The 25967-nt window shown below is 47.3% G+C and overlaps 1 long non-coding RNA gene across 1 annotated transcript; it reads left to right on the top strand.

Annotated features, from left to right (window-relative positions):
• The first annotated feature begins 324 nt into the window (after positions 1-324).
• On the top strand, positions 325-24810 carry LOC141264246 (uncharacterized). Its single transcript, XR_012319853.1, has 2 exons — positions 325-398; positions 24009-24810. It is a non-coding gene; the product is annotated as an uncharacterized lncRNA (long non-coding RNA).
• Positions 24811-25967: the final 1157 nt, after the last annotated feature.

The raw sequence follows: 25967 nt of genomic DNA, 5'->3' as shown, positions 1-25967 counted from the left end.
CAGTGTTGCTGTTTGAATCGATCCACCCTGTTTGTATATCTGGTTGCTAACCAACCGTATCATGTGACCATGACATACTTCCTGTTTGATGCACAATGATCCTGTCTGTATATCTAGTTGCTAACCAACCGTATCATGTGACCATGACATACTTCCTGTTTGATGCACAATGATCCTGTCTGTATATCTGGTTGCTAACCAACCGTATCATGTGACCATGACATACTTCCTGTTTGATGCACAATGATCCTGTCTGTATATCTGGTTGCTAACAAACCGCATCATGTGACCATGACATACTTCCTGTTTGACGAGGCACAATAGCGTCTCCTTGGTAACCAAATCACATGCTTATGATGCATTTCCGGTTTGACGAACACAGCTGGGAACACTGAGTGGTAATTATAAACATATATAAACCTTTTTAGAAGCATGTGGTTTATCCCCTGATGAAGCTGCAGCCCTAGGCAGTGGAATGTGTGGGATGGGCCATGGGGACCTCATATTCCTATTTTGGGGCTGGTAATATTGTGGCAGGCTATTGCATCAAAACCCATGCTTTCTTTTATGGTCACTTAGATTATGTCACATCCATGGACTATTATCTAGACCTATAGAACTTCATGAGGTATTTGCTTGCATATGTAGGCTCTCTATAAGCTATTTCAGAGGGTAGTGTATGGTATTTATAAGACATCATAGGATGTAACTTCCCACTCAGGATTTTATACTATCCTTTTGGAGATTATATGGATATATTTCAACCATATGCGTATGAACATCTCTATATATAATGCCTATATCTGCTCTGTGTATTTTCTGTGACACAATTTGATCAATTTATTGGCCGCCAATTGTATTGTCATGAACTTTAGATACATATCCTTTGGGGTTAATAGTGTGTGTTCATATATTTTGTCATTCTAATCATGACCTACTAAGAATTTATCACGCACTATTGATGAATTAACTTATTCATGATCATTCTATTGCCAAAATTGTGTTTCCCATGATCTTGGTAGCTTGTATCTGACTACTTGAGGTTCCCTTGTGTGTGTTTTTTAAATGATTTTATCTTGTTTTTGTCTACATGCTTGTAAATAAATTTGTACTTTTTTGCATACATAATTCGGTGTGCTCTCTCTCTATTATATGCCATCGTTTTTTTCTTCTGGTTCCGGGTTTTCTCAGCCTGTCAAGGGTGTGAGCGAGTGTGGTGCCATGTTAGTGACTGAGTGGGCCACCTCTTCTCATTTCCAGTGCCTTCCTGTACCCGTGTGGACAGGGGGTGTCTGTGTAGAACTGTACCAATCTGACCTTACGCGTCCCCATGGGGGTGCGGAACGTCATGTTGGTGCAAAAGGCAGATCTGTATCACATGTTCCGTTTGACGGAACTGTGACATCAGGCAGGTGGCGAGGTGTGGATCCTTCACATGTGGTGGCAGTAGTGGAATTCTGCAGGATCTCTCTGGTAATTAACAGGTAATTGGCAGTTTGTTTAGACAGGCCCGCCTGTAGGCATAGATATAGTGAGTATAGTTCACACACATTACAGGGTGCCAGGCTGTACAGCACATGGGTCTCGGCCTCTCTGCTGAGTGTTTGTGGATTTCTTTGAACGTTTCCCCTCACTTTGGTCACATTCACCCACATGTTTAAGTAAAATACTTTCAATGAATGAACTGGTGTTGAAGTTATTTTCCTTATTCATGACTTTGCTGTATCCTGAGGAGCCCACCCCAGTACATGGCTTACACATGTATCAGATGCTGGGCTCTCTTTAAGAAAAACAAATAGTGATGAGCGAGCACTAAAATGCTAAGGGTGCTCGTTGCTCGGGTCGAGCAAACTGGAATGCTCGGGTGCTCGACCTGAGCAACAAGCCCAATGTAAGTTTATGGGAAACGCGAGCATTTTTCCAGCGGCCCCGCCCAAAGGTCTGTGGGGGGCCTAAAAATTAGCCAAACAGTGCTCAAATGACATGCGAACAGCATGGGGAAGACCCCTGGAAGCATCTCTGACTCCCAGGTCACTTATGTGAACAATGTTGTCAGAGTATGACGCCACTTTTACGTACTCACAATAAAACATACAAAAACGAAACCAAAATGGATTTTCCTGGGAAATATGTTAAGGAACATCCTTTCCAGGGTAATGACTTGTATATAAGGCAAAATAAATAACCAAAAACAAAAATAATCCTCCACACCTTGGGCTATGTTCACACGTAGCGTTTTTAATGTGTTTGTACACTTTTGCATTGCTTTCAACAGTGAAAAATACATTCACCGGTAAATGTCATTTTAACATTTTACTACTTTATCTGCCCATGTGGTGTGTGAGACATGATGAGACTAGTGATGATCAAGCACTTAAATGCTTGGGTACTTGTTGTTAGAGTCGAGCAAATTGGAATGCTCGGTCCGAGTAACGAGTCCAATGTAAGTCTATGGGACACTAGAACATTTTTCTGGTGCCCCTCTCCCCTCCCCCTCCCCCCCGTTGTCAGAGGTATTACTCCACTTTTATGGACTTAAAATAAAACATACCAAAACGAAACCAAAATGGATTTTCCTGGGAAATATATTAACCACTTCGCACCAGAGCCTGTTTTTGCCTTCGTGACCGGGCCAATTTTTTCAATTCTGACCACTGTCACTTTATGAAGCAATTACTCGGGAACGCTTCAACGGATCCCCCTGATTCTGAGACTGATTTTTCATGACATATTGTACTTCATGATAGTGGTAAAATTTCTTTGATATCACATGCGTTTATTTGTGAAAAAATTGGAAATTTGGCGAAAATTTTGAAAATTTTGCAATTTTCAAACTTTGAATTTTCATGCCCTTAAATCAGAGAGATATGTCACACAAAATACTTAATAAATAACATTTCCCACATGTCTACTTTACATCAGCACAATTTTGGAACCAAAATTTTTTTTTGTTAGGGAGCTATAAGGGTTAAAAGTTGACCAGCGATTTCTCATTTTTCCAACAAAATTTACAAAAACATTTTTTTAGGGACCACATCATATTTGAAGTCACTTTGAGGGGTCTTTATGACAAAATACCCAAAAGTGACACCGTTCTAAAAACTGCACCCCTCAAGGTGCTCAAAACCACATTGAAGAACTTTATTAACCCTTCAGATGCTTCACAGGAATTTTTGGAATGTGGAAGAAAAAAATTAACATTTAACTTTTTTCACAAAAATGTTACTTTAGACCCAATTTTTTTTATTTTCACAGGGGTAAAAGGAAAAAATGGACCCCAAAATTTTTTGTGTAATTTCTCTTGAGCATGCTGATACCCCATATGTGAGGGAAAACCACTGTTTGGGCGCACGGCAGGGCTCGGAAAGGAAGGAGCGCCATTAGACTTTTTGAATGTAAAATTTGTCTGAATAATTAGCAGACACCATGTTACGTTTGGAGAACTCCTGATGTGACTAAACAGTGGAAACCCCCCACAAGTGACACCATTTTGGAAACTAGACCCCTTAGGGAACATATCTAGATGTGTGGTGAGCACCTTGAACCCCAAGGTGCTTCACAGAAGTTTATAATATTGAGCTGTAAAAATAAAATTTTCACATTTTTCCCACAAAAATGTTTTTCATCCCTTAATTTTCCATTATCATAATGGTAATAGGATAAATTGCACCATGAAATTTGTTGTGCAATTTCTCCTGAACACGCCGATACCTGATATGTGGAGGCAAACCACTGTTTGGGCGCACGGCAGGGCTCGGAAGGGAAGGAGCGCCATTTGACTTTTTGAATGTAAAATTTGTTTGAATAATTAGCGGATGCCATGTTGCATTTGGGGAGCCCCTGATGTGCCTAAACAGTGGAAACCCCCCACAAGTGACACCATTTTGGAAACTAGACCCCTTAGGGAACTTATCTAGATATGTGGTGAGCACCTTGCACCCCCAGCTGCTTCACAGAAGTTTATAATATTGAGCCATAAAAATAAAATTTTCACATTGTTCCCACAAAAAATGTTTTCCTTTCCCTAATTTTGTACTATCATAAGGGTAACAGGATAAATTGCACAATGAAATTTGTTGTTCAATTTCTCCTGAACATGCCAATACCCCATATGTGGGGGAAAACCACTGCTTTGGTGTACGGCAGGGTTCGGAAGAGAAAGGAGCGCTATGTTGGCTGGGATAGGCAGCAGACACCATGTCACATTTGAAGAGTCGCTGATATGCCGAAACAGCAGAAACCCCCACAAGTGACCCCATTTTGTAAACTACACGTCTCAAGGAATTCATCTAGGGAAGTAGTGAGTATTTTTTAATTTTTAAATTTATACCATTGGGCAGTGAAAAAAGCATAATTATATTTTTACCACAAAAAAATGTTTTACCCTCAGATTTTACCTTTTCACACAGGGCAATGGGTAAAAATGGTGCCGAAATGTGTCACACAATTTCTTCTAAAAGTGGCAATACCCCATATGTGGCTGTATCGTACCGCTCAGGCATATGGCGAGATCTGGGGGGGACGGAGTGCTATTTGACAATTGGAGAACAAATTATTGTAGAATAGGCATTTGGATTTGGGAGCACAAAATTTTTTGAATTTCTTTTGGGGGGCAAGGGCCATTTCGCTTTTCCAGAGCCTTTCTGCTACCAGTAACTTGAAAGTCCCTTATATTTTTAACAGATGACGGACCTGAGTGGGGACTAGCTTTTTTTGAGGACTGAGTTGAAGCTTTTATTGGGAACATTTTACGTAACATTTATCCGGCGTTCTAGGCTGAGCACTTACATCGGGGTTTCCATCTAAATTTCCAAGTGATGTAATTCAGATGAAACCCCTGCGGGATCCATTCACTGTAATGAGGCAGCAGAGTTACTCTGGACTCCGTCTGGTCTCTGTTTAGCGGTGTCCTTTTTTTCAGAAGTGCACAAAACTGTGGCCAACCGCACTTTTATGCACGCCTAAAACAAATGACACCGTGGGATCACAGGCCAGACGGCATCCACAGTGGCCTATATCTGCCTCATTACAGGGAATCTTCCGTCATGGGTTCCGGCTGAATCACATATTTCAGAGATTTACATGGAAACTCTGGCGTAAGTGCTCAGCGCAGAGCGCAGGATAAATGTGTGCCGAGCCATACTGCGATCTTTGGGAGACATAATAAACAAATCAGTAGCAGGTGAAGAATTGGTTTTATTTATTTTTTACGCCGTTCCTAGTGTGATATAACTGATTAGATTACTTTATTCTTCGGGTCGGTGTGATTACAGAGATACCAGATTTATATCGGGTTTTTATGACTGACAGCTGTCACACACTAAGAGACGCTTTTTTTTTGCAAAATCTAGTTTTTGCATCGCCATATTTTGAGAGCTATAATTTTTCCATATTTCGGCCGACAGAGTCATGTGATGGCTTGTTTTTTGCGGGACGAGTTGACATTTTTATTGGTACCATTTGTGGGTACGTGACATTTTTTGATCGCTTTCTATTCTGTTTTTTGGGAGGTAAAATTAACAAAAACCAACAATTCAGGAATTGTTTTTTGAGGTTTTTTTTTATGCCGTTCTGCGTGTGGTAAAAGTGATCAGGCAGCGTTATTCTTCGGGTCAGTACATTTACAGCGATACTACACTTACTGTATATTTTTTTATGTTTTGGCGCTTTTACACAATAAAACAATTTTATAGAAAAAATATTTTTTTTGCATTGCTTTATTCTGAGAGGTATAACTTTTTTATTTTTTGGCTGATGGAGCTGTATAGCGGCTTGATTTTTGCGGAACAAGATGACATTTTCAGCGGTACCATTTCTATTTCCATTTTGCTTTTTGATCGCATTTTTTTCCACATTTTATTTGGCGATATGAGGAAAAAGCATAGTTTTTTGCTCCGTTTTTTATTTATTTTTATTACGGTGTACACATAAGGAGTTAATTAGTGTGACAGTTTTATAGCTCGGGTTGTTTCGGACGCGGCAATACCAAATATGTGTACTTTTTTTATTTTTGCATAAATATATGGATTTATCGGTTTAATATTTTATTTATTTATTTTTATTTATTTTGTATTTTTTTTTAACAGTTTCAAAACATTTTTTTTACTTTTTTTTAAATTTTTACTTAGTCCCTGTGTGGGACATTAATTTTTATTTTTCTGATCACTGATCTCATGTAATGTAATAGACATGTATTACATTATATGAGATCTTCACTGACTGCTTCACAGTCTCCTGTCTGGCATCAGCTACAGGCTGAAGCCAGACAGGAAGGACACCATATATGGCACAGCTGGAGGCGGTCATGTGACCTCCAGCTGCCATAGCAACGCCAGGTCCTGAAAGCAATCAAGGGGTCGTCGGAGAGGTAAGTGGACGACCCCCTCTCCTCCTGCTGTCTTCTAAATGCCGCGATCACTATAGATCGAGGCATATAGAAGACAGCAAAGGGTTAACATCACTGGGACCTGATCTAATCAGGTCCCGATGATGTTCCCTGTCAGAGCTAATGCTCTGCACCGCTTTCACAGCGCTTGCAGGACCCTGGGGGTCCTGAGCACTGTGAGACCACCCACCGTTTTTAAACGTCCGCGCTGCACAGAGCCCAGGCAGCGTGGACGTTTATCTACAGTGGGCGGTCGGGAAGCGGTTAAGGAACATCCTTTCTAGGGTAATGACTTGCATATAAGGCAAAATAAATAACCAAAAACAAAAATGCTCCTCCACACCTTGGGCTATGTTCACATGTAGCATTTTTTATGTGTTTTTGCACTTTTGCATTGCTTTCAACCAAGACAAATGCATTCACCAGGAAATGTCATTTTAACATTTTACTACCTTATCTGGCCATGTGGTGTGTGACACATCATCAGACACATCCTGTTTCATTTATGATGGAGGGACTCAAAGTCACAAAGCCTATTTTTATAGGGCAATCAGGCGGCTCTTACTATTCTTAAAGGGCCAGCAGTCGGCCCTCGCAATTGTTAGAGAGCTCTCAGCCGGCTATGCTTTGTTGTTCCCATTATTAACGAGTGGGTCTCCTATACTGTTATTGCGTATGCAGTGACTGCAATGGCTGCCAAAAATTTGGAGGAACTCCAATACCCCTTGCAAGAGGCGTAGAGGTCGGAGGGCCTCCTGAAAACAATGTTCCCATTATTAGGAAGTGTGTCTCCCATACTGTTTGCCTATGCAGTGAAGCAATGGCTGCCAAAAATTTGGAGGAACTCCAATGCCCCTTGCAACAGACATAGAGGTCAGAGGGCCTCCTGCCAAAAATGCTCCCATTATTAGGAAGTGTGTCTCCCATACTGTTTGGCTATGCAGTGAAGCAACGGCTGCCAAAAATTTGGAGGAACTCCAATGCCCCCTGCAAGAGACCTAGATATGTTGATATGGTACATATTGTGGTGATATGGTCGTGGAGGATGAGGATGCGGAGAAGGAGGAGAACAATAACAAATAGACAAATTCAGGAAGCGTATACCCACGTCTGGGTGTGAAGACAGAGGTGCATGGGAATAGAGTTAGACCTCCCAAAAAAAAAACACTGTATTTGAGTTTATATTACGCTGGTATCATTCGGTGATGTTGAAAAGTCTGGCCCAATCCAGCCCTTGTTCATTTTTATAAGAGTCAGCCTGTCAGCATTTTCAGGTGGATGCGCCTATCAGTTATAATTCCACCAGCGGCACTAAAAACGCTGGCGGCAGGGCAGGCCAGGATCTCTGAGGTGCAGAGAACAAGTTCATGCCACGTGTCCAGCTTTGATACCCAATAATTATAAGGCACAGAGGAATCACGGAGGACGTTGGTACGGTCGGCAAGGTACTCCATCAGCATCTTCCGCAACTTTTCCCTCCTTGGGAGAGTACCCCACGGATCAGGGATTGTGCGATGGCAGGGTCTGAGAAACCTGTCCCAGAACATTGACAGTGTTCCTCTGCCTCTGCTGGATTGCATTTGTGTCTCTCACGCCTGTACTCCTTGGTTGTCCAACGAACTATGACCTCTGCCGCTAGCGTTTTCAGATGGGAATTTTTTTAATAGTTCCGCAACAAGGGCCTTCTCGTACTGCCCCATTTTATTAGGCCTGTTCTGTGCGGGAATAAGAGACAGAAATTTCTCCTTGTAGCGTGGGTCTAGTAGTGTCACCAACCAATAATGACTGTCACCCAAAGTTGGACAATGCGTGGGTCACGGGAAAGGCAGCATAACATAAACTCAGCCATGTGTGCCAGACTGCAAAGAGGCAAGACTTCAATGTCCTCATCAAGAGGACAACTGACCATGCTCTCCTCCTCATCCTCCTCCTCTTCCTCCTCCTCCCTGTCCTCAGGCCATCCACTCTGAATAGACGGTATGACAGTTGTGCAGGTAATATGTCTATAGTGCATGAAACTAGCTTCTGTTCTTCCTCCTCCTCTTCTTCATTGTCACCCAATTCACCTTGGGATGAGATGAGGCTGGGCTGTGTGTAATCACCCTGTATGGTTCCTTGCTCCATCTTATCGTGCTCCACCTGCAATGCATCCTCTTTAATTGTGAGCAGAGAGCGTTTCAGAAGACAGAGAAGCAGGATGGTAACGCTAATTATGGTGTCATCGCCGCTCTCCATCTTGGTGGAGTCCTCAAAGTTTTGGAGGATGGTACCTATGTCTGACATCCATGTCCACTCCTGAGGTCTTATATGTGGAGTCTGACCTGAATATCGATGGCCTTGTTGATGCTGGTAGTCAACAACTGCCCTCTTCTGCTCACAAATCCTTCCCAACATCTGGAATGTAGAGTTCCAACGTGTGGGGACATAACGCACCAGTTGTTGAGCCAGAAGCTGCAAATGCTGCTAAAGCATGGCAAGGGCGGCGGAAGCTGTAGGTGACTTTCTAAAATGGGCACACAGGTGGCGTACTTTGACAAGCAGATCCAGCAGATCCAGGTAGGTTTTGAGAAACCGCTGAACTACGAGGTTAAGCACATGGGCCAGGCATGGTATGTATGTGAACTCGCCTCGCCTCAGAGCCGCCACCAGGTTCCGGCCATTGTCACACACGACCATGCCTGGCTGTAGGTTCAGCGGTGTCAGCCACAGATCTGCCTGCTCTTTCAGAGCTGTCCACAACTCTTCAGCATTGTGCGGTTTGTCACCTAAGCAGTGCTTCCAGCTCATGACTGATGTGGTCATTTTGGAGATGGAGGCGGAAGAGGAGGAGGAGGAAGATGAGGTGCAGGAGCTGTAGAATGTAGAGGCAACCCTGATTGACCTAGGGCCCGCAATCCTCGGCATCAGGAGGACATGTTCCGTCCCAAGGTCCGACTGGGTGCCGGCTTCCACTATGTTAACCCAGTGTGCCGTCAGCGAGATGTACCATCCCTGCCCACAAGCACTTGTCCATGTGTCCGTGGTTAGTTGGACTTTCCCAGTTGTTGAGGGCATGGCTAATGTTGTGGGATACGTGCTTGTGTAATGCGGGGACAGCACACCGGGAGAAATAGTGGCGGCTGGGGACCAAGTACTGAGGGATGGCCACCGCCATCAGGTTGCAGAAAGCTTCCATCTCCATGAGCCTAAAAGGCAACATTTTGAGCGCAAGCATTCGCAAAATGTGTGAATTTAGTAATGTGGCCTGTGGCTGCGTATTTGCACTTGCGTTCCAAGGACTGGAGTAGGGAAAACTGAACGCTGCGCTGGGACAAGGACATGGACGTGCTTGCTGATGGTGCTAGTTGATAGTGTGCAATGACAGGTGCAGGACAGGAGGCATCTTCGCATGTGCCATGAACAGGGGATTGGCGTGCATGCACAAAAGAAAAACAAGCAGTGGTGTCACCCGCAGACACTGTTCCTGGACCCTGGGGTTTGGCGCACTTATTTGGGTGCTTTGCTGCCATGTGCCTGATCATGCTGGTGGTGGTCAGGCTAGTAGTTTTGCTACCTCTGCTGATGCTGGCCTGGTAGGTGGTGCAAATGGCCTTTTTGGGGTTATCGGCAGAGTCTTTAAAAAACAACCAGACTCGGGAAGACCTAACAGTTGTACTGGCAACTTCCGTCGTGTTGATGTTATGGGGAACGGTTGCCTTCCTTCTGTCTGTGGCCACCACACTGCTTGTTCTTGCCTGTTGTGGTGCTTTGCCTCCCTCCCCCTGTGTGCTGCTGTCCTCACTCTGCATGTCACCTTGCCAGGTTGGGTCAGTGACTTCATCGTCCACCACCTCGTCTTCCACTTCCGCACCCTGGTCCTCCTCCTGACTTTTTGGCAATTGTGTCTCATCATCACCCACCTCTCGTGACAGTTTCCCACCGTCGCCTTTGTGTGACCGTGGCTGCTCAAATATTTGGGCATCGCTACATGCGATCTCCTCTTGCCCCGCTTCAAGTGGATCGGGCGAGAGGCCCGAATCTATAAATGGAAAAGTGAACAGCTCTTTGGAGTGTCCAAGTGTGGGATCAGTTGTCTTGTGACGCCTCTACTCAGAGAAGCCCACGTTTTACCCTGGGTGTTGGGGGACTTGGTGTCAGGCCCTTTTGGAGATGCAGCCGTGGCCCGGGCCCGACCCGTGCTCAGGGCCGTCACATTAGAAAGAGATGGTGTGGGCTTGTCCGGGTTGAGTGGCTGATTAACGACTACGCCACCTGTGGTGCCTGGTGAAGGGTCACCAGCGCTGCTACAGTCCGCTGAGGCCAGGTGTCATGGCGGCCAAAGTTCTCACTGCTCCCCACAGGCGGAGCAAGGCCTCAGGGCAGGCAAACAGGAAAGAGAGGGGGTAGCAGTGCGGGGAGTACGGGCACCGCGTCACATGGTATGGCGCGTAATGAACTGTCCGGAGGCCATAGGGGTGAACTTCCAAGGCTTTTACTCACTCAGAGATGACAGGGGGAAGGCGACTCCCTGCTCCCCGCGGTGTCCTGCGGCCACCAGGGACGGGGGTCCGACTACCTCCGAGGAAGTCCAGTGTTCGGTAGCGACCCTACACCAGAGTGTTCCTGCACTACAGACTTCACCCTTTCCCGTCTGTGCATGTGTGGATAGGCCAGGTCTCCCTCTGAGCTCCTCTCAGGACTAGGGCACGGGTGGCAATTCCTCTCCATCCGATGCCCGGTAGGATCCTCAGGGCCTAACCGGGCTTTCCCGTCCAGGACATAGAGTACAAGGTTGGGTGTCGGGGGCCGGTACCCCTCTTGCAGCCGGGATCCCTCTGAATAGATCAGGTAGGCGAGGACAGGTAGCGAGCTCCGCTCCGTCTGCATCCTCCCCGGGACCCATTTGCTAGGGAGCCACACTCTAAAGCTCCCGGGGCCTTCTTGATCCTGGTCCTTGGCCGGGTTGAGACATTCCTTGTCTACAACCTACCTCTCGTCCCAAGGCCAGGGTATGAGGGCTGTGTCCCTTACCGGTGCAGGCCCACACAGGGTCTGCACTCCCGGAGGGAAGTCACATTACACACAGTAGTCTGACAGCACAGTACGACCACTAGAACCTATGACTTAGGACTAGCAAAAAGGACCAGAGAAGAACCAAGATCAAAGATGGCATTCTATTAAATATGAAATCTAAAGTGTAACTTACTGGTAAGTCCTCCACCCTCACCCACTAACTGGTTCCTACCACTTTGTGTTCCCCAGTCTCCCTGTAACCAGGGGAGCAGCACCTAGTGCATACTAGCTCCCTCTGGTGGAGAAGTGTGGTGTTGGATGCAAAAGGTTAGGTCACAACCATCGCACTGGGTTTACCTCAGAGGAGGAACACCACACTCCATTAGAGAAGTGCAGCATTCCTGTGGTGGTCGAACCCTCAGGGGCGCCACAGTCTCCGAGCACTCAGCATGGTGGGAGGAAGGAGGATCAGGGTGAGGAATATGCAGTCCAGACTCACGGCTACTGAGACTTGACCGTGTGGAAAACAGGGTGGTAGTGGTGGCTAAGTGACTGGAAGCATTATCTGCTATCCAACCAATACCCTTTTCACACTGCTCTGTGTTCAGTAGTGGTGTTCTGCGGTCCCCTATTAATTGGGACAGGAAGGTCGAGCGACAAGATGTGGGTGTTTGTTGTGGCACAATTTCAGCTTGCCCACGGCCTTGGCCTCGTCCTCTGCATGCACCATCACCATCACGTCCACTTTCCTGTCCCTTGCCACCCGCCTTGCCCATTTTAAATGGAGGACAATATTTTTCACGTTCACTACAAAAACAAAAATTTAAATAGAGGCCAGAAATGGCTGAATTTGGAGCGCACTTATATGTGATACGTGTGATGGAAAACCACAGTTTTAAATAGCTGGCCTGTAGGTTACTATTATTCACAGCGACCTCATGTCAATAACTTCTCTGACACACTGCAACAAAATTTAAATGGAGGCCCGAAATGGCTAAATTTGGAGCGCACTTATATGTGAAACTTGTGATGGAAAACCACAGTTTTAAAAAGCTGGCCTGTAGGTTACTACTTTTCACAGCGACCTCGTGTCAATAACTTCACTGACACACTGCAACAAAATTTAAATAGAGGCCAGAAATGGCTGAATTTGGAGCTCACTTATATGTGATACGTGTGACGGAAAACCACAGTTTTAAATAGCTGGCCTGTAGGGTACTATTTTTCATAGCGACCTTGTGTCAATAATTTCACTGACACACTGCAACAAAATTTAAATGGAGGCTAATATTTTCCACGTTCACTACAAATTTCTGGATTTTTATCGCTGTAATATGGAAAGGATCTGGCTGTATTCTGCAGTGCCAACAAGCAAATGGAGCAGAGACATGGTGTACTCAGGATTTCTTTTTAAGCAAATAACCAGGATTAAGATCAAAAAAAAATTTTCCCTGGCCCCTGATATCTGGGGCTATGTCTACAAATATCTCTAAGAACAGCAGCAGCGGGAACGTTCAACGGACCCTCTTGCACTATATGCACTGCAGTCTGCCACATACACTGCCTGCCTAATTCCAGCTATCACCACTGAATATATGCAGCTGGATTAGTCCTCAGAAGGACTGTTAGTTCAAATGGATATATATATATATGTTGTGGAATACCAATACTAACAGGACGTTCAATGGACCCTCTTGCACTATCTGCACTGCAGTCTGCCACATACACTGCCTGCCTGCCTAATTCCTGCTATCATCACTGAATATATGCAGCTGGATTAGTCCTCAGAAGGAATGTTAGTTGATATGGATATAAATATATGTTGTGGAATACCTATACTAACTATGAAGAAGCAAATCTTTCCCTGACGCAGCAGCAGCTCTCCCTACTTTGCTTGCTTCCAGGGTAGACTGTGACGAGCATGGCAGCGCCCGGTCTTATATACACCTGATGATGCCCTGTGGCCATCCAATCACTGTAATGCCCACAACCAACATGGCTATGGCATTACAGTGCATGGCAGGCAATACCTGTATGTTCATTGCTCTCACCCGAGCAACCCGGAAATACTCGTCGAGCGCCGAGCATCTCAAGCAGTGAGATGCTCAGGCGAGTACTGAGCAGTGGCGAGCACGTTTGCTCATCACTAGATGAGACACATCCATACAGTGCTGAAAAGAAATGGGAACAGCATGGGGACGACCCCTGGAAGCATCTCTGACTCCCAGGTCACTGCCTAAAACTGTGATCATTAGAGGTGATTCTATCTTACTGCGGTAATAATGCAGACATTTTTGGCAACGTGACAAATATTAAACTTCTGTTGGCAAGGCTTGTGGCAAGGGACTGGGAAGTGAACATAATGGCGATGGTACACGCAGAGGCTGAGGCCGTGGGCAAGATGAAATTGTGCCTGCTGAGGGAGCACAACAAACACCCACATCATGTCAAACTACCTTCCTGTCCCAATTTCTAGGGGGGCACGGAACACTACTCTTGCAGCCAGAGCAGTATGAAAAGGTTGTTGGTTGGATAGCAGATAATGCTACCAGTCAATTTGCCACCACCACCATCCTGTCTTCCACATGGTCCAGTCTCAGTAGCCATGAGTCTGGACCACATTATTATTATTACTTTAGCACCATTCATTCCATGGCGCTTTACATGTGAAAAAGGTGCATACATCGCAAAAACAATTACAATAATCTTGAACAAAAAAATGACAATGACTGGTACAGGAGAAGACCCTGCCCATGAGGGCTCAGAGTCTACAAGGGATGGGTGAGGATACAGTAGGTGAGGGTAGAGCTGGTTGTGCAGTGGTATGGTGGAGCAAGGGTTGCTGCAGATTGTACGCTTGTTGTAAGAGGTGGGTCTTCAGGTTCATTTTGAAGGTTTCAACAGTAGGCGAGAGTCAGATATGTTGGGGTAGAGAGTTCCAGAGTAGGGGGGATGCACGGGAGAAATCTTGTATGCGAATGTGCGAAGAGGAGATAAGAGGGGAGTAGAGAAAGAGATCTTGTGAGGATCGGAGGTTGCGTGCAGGCAAGTACCGTGAGACTAGGTCACAGATGTATGGAGGAGACAGGTTGTGGATAGCTTTGCATGCTAAGGTTAGGGTTTTGAACTGGAGACTCTGGGCAATGGGGACACAGTGAAGGGATTGTCAGAGAGGAGAGGCCAGGGAATAGTGGGGGGAAAGGTGGATTAGTCGGATAGCAGAGTTTAGGATAAATTGGAGGGGTGCGAGTGTGTTGGAAGGGAGGCCACCAAGCCGGAGGTTGCAGTAGTCGAGGTGGGAGATGATGAGGGTGTGCACTAGTGTTTTTGAAGATTCGTGGTTGAGGAATGTGCGTATCCGGTAGATATTTTTTACTTGGAGTCGGCATATTCCTCACCCTGATCCTCCTTCCTCCCACCATTCTGAGTGCCCTGACACAACACTCCGAAGAGCTGTTTTGTTCATCTTTCCATTTATAGATTCTGGCCTCTTGCTCGGTCCACTCGGAAATGGAAAGAGCTTGGATATGTGGTTTGAACGAGAGATTAGAGTCCAGGGTTACCCCAAGAGCTGTTCACTTTTTCATTTATAGATTCGGGCCTCTCGCCCGGCCTGCTTCGAGCAGGGCAACAGAAGATTGCATGTCGCCATGCCCAAATATTTGAGCAGCTATGGTCACCCGAAGGTGATGGTGGGAAAGTGCAATTACCGTCACAAGAGGTGGATGATGATGAGACACAATGGAAAGAAAGGCAGGAGGAGGACCAGGGTGCGGAAGTGGAAGACGAGGTGGTGGACGATGAAGTCAACTGGCCGAACACCAGGGTTCAGAAACAGTGTCTGTGGGTGACACCACTGACTCTTCCCCTGTTGTACATGCACGCCAAGCCTCCATCCATGATGCAGGCGAAAAAGCCTCCCACCCTGCACCTGTCGTTGCACACTTGCAACCATCATCATCAGCAACCACGTCCTTATCCCAGTGCAGTGCTCAGTTGTCCTTACCCCAGTCTTTTGAACACAAGTGCAAATACGCAGCCAACCACCCACAGGCCACAATACTAAACTGCCACATTTCTCGACTGCTTGCACTACAAATTTTGTCTTTTAGGCTCGTGGAGGCAGAAGCTTTCCACAACCTCATGGCAATGGCTGGCTCTTTGTCCCCAGCCCCCACTATTTCTCCCGGTGTGGCGTCCCCACCTTACACAAGCACGTGTCCCAGAAAATTTCCATGCCTTCACCAACACAGTTATTGGGAAGGACCGCCTAACCACAAACACGTGTACAAGTGAATGTGGCCAGGGACGGTACATCTCACTGACGCATCACTGGGTTAATATTGTGGAAGCCGGGACACAGTCGAACCCAGGGACAGAACAAGTTTTCCCAACGCACAGGATTGCAGGCCCTGGGTCAATCAAGCATCAACACAATGTTCACAAGGTAGACAGGAGCAGTAGTCTGTGTCCTGGTCAATGAGCAAATTATTGATGATGATGGAGGCCACCATCTCCTTAGCTTACTGCTGGTACTATTCTGTGGGAATGAGCTTGTCTCCAACCAGCTAGGAATATTTCCAGTGAATAATGGCACAACGCCATGGTATTAGCAGTGCACCCAGTACCAGAAGCGAAGCCATCTACAATTTCCTTCTCAGGAATTTTATTTGGCAGACTGAATGGCTGCCCAAATACATTAGTTTTTCACAAAGGAGCTGAAGATACTGAGTGGAAGTAGGTGCAAGTTTCTCCAGCATGTTAGACCAGAGATTACAAGGGAATATATCGGGAGATTAGTTCAGAGATGTACGGAGGAGAAAGGTTATGGATGGCTTTGTAAGTCAGTGTTAGTAGTTTGAACTGGATACGCTGGGCAATTGGGAGCCAGTGAAGGAATCTTGTAGATTGCAATCTTATAGATTGCTGCAGCCAATCCACAGTAAAAAAGCAGACATAGAGTGTTCGGGAACCTTGCAACAGACTTTTCTTAGCCAGGGCTGCTTCTCGGCAGAGTTGGACGGGCCAACCAGAGAACCACAGACTCCTCTGGTGGGCCCTGGCTTCTCCTTCAGGAGAGTTCATAGTGCAAACCTTGCAGGTCATGATGATGATAGAGGCCACTATCTCCTTAGCTTGCTGCTGGTACTTTTCTGTGGGAATCGGCTTGGCTCCAACCAGCCTGGAATATTTCCAGTGGTTTGGCACCCAGTATCAGAAGCAAAGCAATCCACAATTTCCTTCTCAGGAATTTTATTTGGTAGACTGAATGGCTGTCCAAATACATTAGTTTCTCACAAAGGAGCTGAAGATACTGAGTGGCAGTAGGTGCAAATTTCTCCAGCATGTTAGATATCAGAGGCAGAACAGAGAGGGCAGCACAGTGGCTCAGTGGTTAGCACTGCAGCCTTGCAGCATTGGGGTCCTGGGTTCAAATTCCACCAAGGACAACATCTGCAAGGATGTTGTATGTTCTCCACGTGTTTGCGTGGGTTTCCCCCTCAGTAAAAAAGCAGCAATAGAGTGTCTGGGAACCTTCACACAGATTTTTCTTAGCCAGGGCTGCTTCTCGGCAGGGTTGGACGTGCCCACCAGAGAACCGGACAATCCTCTGGTGGGCCCTGGCTTCTCCTTCAGGAGAGTTCATAGCGCAAACCTTGCAGCTGCTATGGGGCTCTTGAGTGGGGGAGAAAGATGGACCCTCAGAATCAAATCAAATCCACTGCTTCTCGGTGAGAGTTGTATTTCACCACAGCCATATTCTTTAGCTCGTTGAAAGTACTGGCATAGAGTGAAACCATATCTACTCCAACTGTCATTTCTCCACTACCAGGTTCCGGACATTGTCACACACGACCATGCCTGGCTGTATGTTCAGCGGTAAGAGTCACAGATCTGCCTGCTGTGTTACAGCTTTAATCAACTCTGCAGTGGTATGTGGAATGTCACCTAAGCATAGGCATATTATCTTCAGCACAGCCTGTTGCCACTTGGCTGAGACAGTGCTCCAGTGCTTCCAGCTTGTGACTGATGTGGTAATTTTGGAGATGGAGGCCAAACAGGAGGAGGAGGTGCAGGAGCTGTACAATGTGATTCCATTGAGGTTACATTGGCGAGTCTGTTTTTTATACTAAAGATCTAGTTGTGTTTTTATATATTTTTTTTGTTTTTTACATCTCTTCAAATGCGTATTGGAGTGCATCCTAATTTTTGCCAGCCCTTCTAATTGCTGCATATACGGAATAACAGTATAGGAGACACACTCTTTAATAATGGGAAGGACAATTGAAATAGATTCTATATTCTAGAATATTACCTGTCTTATCTGAAATTCGTTTACGGGTGAGCTATCGCAGTATGGATAGCGTATTATACCGATCCAGCCAGGTATTATTGCCTTATACTGCATGCTGCTGGTGCTGCAAAAAAAATAAAAATCTATTCTATTCCCTATCGATAACGCTGTTAAATGCATTTACAATAAGGACAGGTGCTAGGTGGTATCATCAGCTCCAGATGAGTGTTTATTCTGGTCGCATAAATCTTTTCCACAGTCCATAACTTTTTTTTTATTATTTCTTTGGCCTTATATACAAGTCATTACCCTGGAAAGAATGTTTGTTAACATTTTTTCCATTTTAGCTTGTTTTTTGTACTGCGTCGCAGCCTTGTATTGCGCAAGCGACATTGAGTCACTGAGACTTCCGCTCCGCTGGCAGTACACAGCCAAACGGGGCCGGAGGAAAACAAAGTGCGTTCCATGGGAGCGGTGCTTTGCGCATGCGTGGGAGGGGAGGCAGAGCAGGCAAGTCACAGAGCCTGTCACAGGGCCCTGTGACGTGCAGGGGAGGGGGGAATATGGTAATTTAGCACAGAGTCAGAGATGTAGGTGTAGCACCCTGAGGATTCGGCTGCTACAGGGGTATTGCACCTCAATCCAGAGGTGTGATATTCCACTCCCGGGTAAGGATGGAGTGTGGAACTGAGCTCGGTAGGCTGCATGCACTACACACATCCCATTTCCGAGGAGCAGACCGACGGTACTCCCACTTAGAAATGTGCAGGTACGACCGAGTCTGTTCCTGGCTGGAGTGGGAGGGGGGTGGAACATCCCAAGTAGTGTAGGGGCAGATAGGGGGAGCAGCCTGGGTAAAGATAGGAGCTCATTGGGTGCTGGTCACCTGAGCTCACACATAGAGGGTGTATATAAGGTGGGCACCAACTAAGAACAGGGTCAGTTGCAGAGAGAAAGTCAGCGAGCGGAGGAGAAGAGAGACCCAGAGTGAGAGAGGAGAGAGAGAGACCCAGAGGGGGAACCAGAAGAAAAGGACTCCAAGAACCCAACTTAAATCCCCGGGTGAAGAGTCGGCACAGGGTACCGGAACCCAAGCTGGTGGGGGCAAAAACACACCCCAGCCAGAGACCGGAGACCGTGGGCAGCGTTTGTCACGGTCACCCACCACATCCACCACGAAGGCATACCACGAGGAGGGTCAGGGAACCCCAGGCCAAGGGTCTCCCCACAGAAGGCCCGAGGGAGCTGGACCTGGGTGGATCAATAGTGGGGACGGCCAGAGAAAGGACAGAAGGAGAGCTCAGGGTCACGCTCCGGACTTATTTGGGAGTTGGCTGGATCCAGAACCTGGTGGACGCAGCACGGCTCGGGAGGTCACTCGAAGCTGGAGTGACCAGAACATCAGCAGTGAGTAAACATCCTAAACTGCATAACCCGACTCTGTCTCTGATTGCCGTCTACACTGCATCACCACAACTCCCATCCTCTGCACCTGATCCCCCTGAGGCTATACCCCACCCGTTGGGGGTTATACCATCACAAGCTGCACCTACACCATCAGCCTCAGCGGACCCTGCTGCAGCGGCGGCCATAGTGACCGCAACACAACGGGTGGCGTAGTCGACAATAAAGAACTTATAACATCTGTAGGACTGCCACATACAACTGAGTTTGACACCCTGGGCACGGACCGGGTCACAGCCACTCGGAAGACTACAACCCCCATCTGATCCGGCTCCGGATATTCCCACTAAAGAATATGGCCCAGGGGGCGCGTCAACTTTGGCGTAGTCGGCAGGATTACGTGCCCGCAACACCCGGGTACTGCGTGCCTGAAGAAAAGAATGAGTTTACCTCAAAAAGAAGTCTCCTGCCGGTTCCGGAGGGTCCCCGCCATCGGACCCCATCACCAGTCGATTCCCGCCGGTTGTCCGCCATTAACAGCTTTTTCCCGCCATCTGCAGAGTTTCCCGCCACTGGGAAGCGATTCCCGCCATTTCCAAAGGTTTCCCGCCTTGGAAGAGCAGACGCCATTATGGGCGTGCCAGAGGGTGGCGAGAGGCCACCTCCCATCGTGGGCCAGGACCGGAAATGGCGCCAAAAGTGGAAACCGCCCCCACCAACAGAGACTGTGATGCTAGAGGTGTCTGTCAGCGTGAAAGAACCGCCCCTGGAGCTGACAATCACCAAGTGGCCCCGGGACCGCCCTCGAAGGGGGAGGAGACGAAAGGAGAGAAAAAAGATGGGTGCCGTCTGGAGCGAGCGCACCCGGAGGCAAGAAGCCTGGAGAAGAATATCGGAGGAGCTTACCCGGAGATGGCCAGAGAGCAGAGCAGCACCGGCCCGCTGGCCAGGAGCCTGCTGGAAGAAGAGCAGAGCAGCACCGACCCGTTGGTCAGGAGCCTGCTGGAAACCACGACCCCACTAGGCCTAGTGGAGGTCCTCGCACAGCTCCCCCGAGACCGGGAGTGTGCACAGACTGCGCTGGAGGGCCTCGCACGGAGGATGGCCCGGGTACAGCGAGAGACATTGGCGGAGTGGAGCCGAGAGATGGCCCAGCAAACCAAGACCCGGAGCACGCCAGCCAAGATGAGGAGACAGACCGCCTCTGAGGATGGCGCGGGAGGACCCAAGGCCGGAGACGGCGCCGAGAAGGGAGCCGAACGCATGGAGGCAGGTAAAGGGGACGTCTATACCCCAAACCAGGACACCGCTTACCTGCCCCAGCTCCCCGTCGCAGAGCCCGAAAGTCCCCCTGCTGTGCCCGAAAACGCCATGTCACCGACGCAGACTAGGCCCCAACCGGAAGCCGCCGCCGCGACCCCTGTGACGCCATACGCACCGACCCCGAGCGTGGCAAAACAGGAAGTAACACCAGCCTGGTCGCAGGGCCTAGAATTCCCGGGCGTCGCATCACCAACAGCGCCCCCTACCTCCGCGGAGCCTCCGGCCTGGCCGCAAGGCCAGGTAGCCCAGGGCGCCGCCGTCCTGACGGTGCCCTTCACCTTCCAGGTGCCCCAGGCCTGGCCGCAAGGCCTGGGCAACCCGGGCGCCACCACCACCGCGCCCGCACCCGTAAAACCAAGGGTGCCGCGTCTGGGAGAGGACTTGTTTGCCCAGCACACGTGGCCGGACGGGCAGCCTTTCATCTGGCCCCAGAAATATTATGAACTGGAGCACCAGAGGAGAGTTGGGGCCATGTGTGCACCCCTGATTCCGGCTCCGAAGCCCGTGATAAGGATCTCGCCCCCGCTTGAAGAGACCCAATTTGAGTGGGACCCCACCGGAGAAGACCTAATGGGGTTCACTCAAGAAACCAGGGCAGCTGCAGCGGAGCGTGCTGCGTGCTGCCGACAGCAGCTCGAGGAGTTTGCGAGGGAGCGGAGAGAGAGGCGGGTCCGGGAACAACAGGCCCAAATAAGGAGCGCCGAGCAGAAGAGCCGAACCAGGAGAGACCCCCGTGCAGCGCATAGTCCCCGCACCACCGGGACTGTGATAAAGTTTAATATGCAGCATGGGTGGGGCTTCATCCGAGACCACCGCACCCTAGGCGACGTCTTCGTGACGAGGAGAGACGTTGAGTCCCACCTACCGGAGGGGCACAGAGGTCGTGACCTTTACATCGGGGACGAGGTCACCTTCACCCGGCACAAGTGTGCCAAAGGACCCTACGCCCTCCATGTGCATCGCCTGACAGAGGAGGAGCTGCGATGTGAGGAGGAAGAACAAGAGGACCCGGACGGGTCTGAAACTAGAGCCAAAGGTAACAATAAAGAAAGAGCAGGAGGACGCCGTCGTTAAGTACAGCGAAGCAGAAGCTGTATATAGTTGCCCGTCGGGGCACCGTAAACTGAAACCGTAAACTGAAACCGTAAACTGAAACTGAAACAGAAACTGTTACTGCAAATATAGTCCCCGTTGGGACCAGCTGAGTGAACTGTTTACCCGTTTACCCTTAATCCCACAGGCTGAGGACTGTGAGCAGCCATTCCCTTTCCCTCCTTACCTGGCCGAGGACTGAGAGCGGCCATATCCCTGTATATAGTTGCGCGTCCTAAAGCGCCCCCTACCGGTTTTAAGGGAAAACCAGTTTTCCAGAGAGACTGTCGCACTTTACCCGGTCACACGTTGCACAGTGACCGGAGGAGGAGCCAGAGGCGACGAGAATGTTTTATCTGCTAGGATATGTTGTTTAATATGTTTTATATGTTTATGAAAAAAAATGTATGTTTGGTGTTGTTTTTATCTTACTGCCCGAGGACGTGCTGTGATTTACCAGGGGGGAATGTAGCACCCTGAGGATTCGGCTGCTACAGGGGTATTGCACCTCAATCCAGAGGTGTGATATTCCACTCCCGGGTAAGGATGGAGTGTGGAACTGAGCTCGGTAGGCTGCATGCACTACACACATCCCATTTCCGAGGAGCAGACCGACGGTACTCCCACTTAGAAATGTGCAGGTACGACCGAGTCTGTTCCTGGCTGGAGTGGGAGGGGGGTGGAACATCCCAAGTAGTGTAGGGGCAGATAGGGGGAGCAGCCTGGGTAAAGATAGGAGCTCATTGGGTGCTGGTCACCTGAGCTCACACATAGAGGGTGTATATAAGGTGGGCACCAACTAAGAACAGGGTCAGTTGCAGAGAGAAAGTCAGTGAGCGGAGGAGAAGAGAGACCCAGAGTGAGAGAGGAGAGAGAGAGACCCAGAGGGGGAACCAGAAGAAAAGGACTCCAAGAACCCAACTTAAATCCCCGGGTGAAGAGTCGGCACAGGGTACCGGAACCCAAGCTGGTGGGGGCAAAAACACACCCCAGCCAGAGACCGGAGACCGTGGGCAGCGTTTGTCACGGTCACCCACCACATCCACCACGAAGGCATACCACGAGGAGGGTCAGGGAACCCCAGGCCAAGGGTCTCCCCACAGAAGGCCCGAGGGAGCTGGACCTGGGTGGATCAATAGTGGGGACGGCCAGAGAAAGGACAGAAGGAGAGCTCAGGGTCACGCTCCGGACTTATTTGGGAGTTGGCTGGATCCAGAACCTGGTGGACGCAGCACGGCTCGGGAGGTCACTCGAAGCTGGAGTGACCAGAACATCAGCAGTGAGTAAACATCCTAAACTGCATAACCCGACTCTGTCTCTGATTGCCGTCTACACTGCATCACCACAACTCCCATCCTCTGCACCTGATCCCCCTGAGGCTATACCCCACCCGTTGGGGGTTATACCATCACAAGCTGCACCTACACCATCAGCCTCAGTGGACCCTGCTGCAGCGGCGGCCATAGTGACCGCAACACAACGGGTGGCGTAGTCGACAATAAAGAACTTATAACATCTGTAGGACTGCCACATACAACTGAGTTTGACACCCTGGGCACGGACCGGGTCACAGCCACTCGGAAGACTACAACCCCCATCTGATCCAGCTCCGGATATTCCCACTAAAGAATATGGCCCAGGGGGCGCGTCATAGGGTAATAGTAAGCAGATAAGAGGGGTTTCCTTGGCGTCACCCGGAAGTCAAGCCTCTGGAAAACAGACTTTATAAAACCAAATTTCTCTGCAATCAGACCTCTACTATGGGCCATACAGGTAAGTATATATTTACTTTATTATCACCTGTATGCCCTTAGTAGAGGTCTGATATCGCCCAGGGGGGTGACACATTCCCTTTAAGAGGATAAAAACTTTGATGGTAGTGCTTCCTTAATTAGCTATCAATATTAAATGGTTGGGGGTGCCTGTAAGTCATACTCGCACTGACCACATATTGATGGCTTATCCTAATTATAAAATGCTAGAATATACCATAGCTTGCTGATTGCTGGGATCCGGTGATTACTATAAGAGTCCAGTCAGACAACCACAGTTTAGTGTATGCAAGCAAAGTATTATAGTTTGCTACAGTGTTAAAACCCTTTAGGGAAGGGTGGAAGTAGCAATACTCACTTCTTCCACTACAACACTGCCTTATTCTCCTTCAGTTTCAATTACCCAATGCAGCTACGTTGTCCATGACTACTGCAGCCGATCAGTAACTGTAGCTGATCACCGCTCTGTTCTGTGATTGGCTTCAACGGTTCCATGTACCTAAAATGGAGCAGCACATTGGAAGGAGAGAAATTATTGCTATTTTTATTGTTTTTTCACCAATCTGAGTATTGTGATTTTTTTTACATAAATATTTTTTATAAAAAATAAAATCTACAAACAAATAATTATAATAATACAATTAATAATATTATTAATAAAAAAAGAACAGGAATATAGAAGTTTGAAAATCTATTATATTTTACTACAGTTGAGAGTGCTTAAATTATTTTTTTTACCTTTCAGTTTATCTCATTATACATTTTCTACGGAGGAAACACAATAGCTGTGGACCATATCTGCCCTACTAATCGTCTTCATTGGAAGTGAAAGTAACGCTCCAATCTTCTGCTTCATCATTGAAAGCCCTCTAGCAATGGAGGAACCTGTCAGTTATGTACAGAATCTTCAAGAATGACTTGCCTAATCCTATTACAACACTTCCTACCAAAGTGTTAAGTTCACAACATTCTTAAATTGTTTTGTAGAAAAATGAGTCAATGATGGCTTATGTACATTCTTCAATTTCTGCAGACTATTACTTTATGACTCATGTCCACTTTAAAACCATGAAATGCAGAAAATGTTTTTTAACCCCTTAAGGACCGAGCCACTTTATACGTTAATGACCGAGCATCATTTTTAAAATCTGACATGCGTCAGTTTATGAGGTAATAACTCTGGAACGCTTCAACATAGCCCAGTGATTCTGAGATTGTTTTTTCATGACACGCTGTACTTCATGTTAGTGGTAAATTTTGGTCAATATGATATGCGTTTATTTATGAAAATATTGAAAATTTGACAAAAAAAATGAATATTTTGAATTTTTATGACTTAAAAAAGACTTTTGACATTCAGGCTTTATATCTCACCATCCACTCCTGCTTCGAATGTGAGACTACCATCATTTTATAGACAATAATCTTGGATATCTCATACATAAATTTGACTTGCAACTATTTAGTATATGATTAGTTATGCAGATTCTTGTCATGTCACTTCATTGTTACTGTTTTTCTACTAAAAATCTAAATTTTAATTTTAATTATTTTAATTATTTTGTTAATATTTTGTAAATTCACCTTTGGCTTTTAACACTACCTGAATCCTTCTGGGCATGCTCTCGATCAGATTCAAGCATGTCTCGACTGAAATCTGATCGCAGGTCTCTACACATTCCCAAAGTTGGTGCATAATGGTCTACTCACTTGAGTATGTATACAGCTTTTTCTTCAACTCTACACACAAGTGTTTGATTGGGTTGAGGTCTGGGAACAGTAGGGACCAATCCAGCACCTCTACTTCATTGTCATTGAACCATTTCTTCGCCAAGCTCAACGAATGCTTTGGGTCGTTGTCCTGCTTAAACACTATGTTGTCCTTTACATACCCATAGTACTCGAGTGTATGAAGTAACTTGTCTTTTAGGATACTCACATATAGCTCAGCATTGAGACCACCATCGATCCTAGTCAGCTATACTTGCAATACCATGTCCAGACACAAGCGCACAAACAGGATGCAGCAGGTCCCCCATGATAAAGGTGGGGGCAGCACAGGTGCAAAATACTGAAAACAACCACTTACTAACCCACCAAACATCCATTTTTTTCAGTGAATTGTTTGTAATGTGACATAGCTTGAAAATAGCTGACCCTGTATATGGGCAACTTTCAAAAGTGTCCATGGAATCATTCAATAAGCTTGTTCAACATTCGTCCATTGACTTAAAAACATTGAGTGTGAGCTGATTGTTAGGTGCGACCCTCTTTAAATTTATCTTTCAGTTATTTTTCTTTAACCCCTTCACCCCAAGCCTGTTTTTGTTAGAACCCTCCTGTTTGTTTGTTTTTTCCTTCTTGTGTTTTGCGGTCGTGTGACCATTTGCCTTTATATTCCAGCTCCGCCCTTTTGGCTGTGCTGGACTTCAGTTTTTGACTGCTTCTCTAGCCAGGTGCTTCTGTGCCTATCTCTGTCAGTTCGCTTGGTCCTTCTGGGACCTTTAGTGCCTTTTTGTCAGTTTGTATTTTTGTGTTCTGCAACAACTTCTCTGTTTAGGAGGTGTCCCATTTTTTGTCCCAGTCCTTAGTTCTTTTAGGGACCCCTCCCTTAATGCTATAGGTCTTCGTTCAGACTAGCCGAGGACTAAGGCACGTCTGTTCGCTAGGAACAGGCAGCCCGCTACATCGTAGGGATTCAGCT

This window comes from Phyllobates terribilis, unplaced genomic scaffold (assembly GCF_046119375.1).
Source record: "Phyllobates terribilis strain yellow unplaced genomic scaffold, ASM4611937v1 Scaffold_4__5_contigs__length_816908805, whole genome shotgun sequence".
In the NCBI taxonomy this organism is placed as follows: Eukaryota; Metazoa; Chordata; class Amphibia; order Anura; family Dendrobatidae; genus Phyllobates; species Phyllobates terribilis.
The sequence above is the reverse complement of the archived record's forward strand: the minus strand, read 5'-3'. Positions and strand labels throughout refer to the sequence as shown.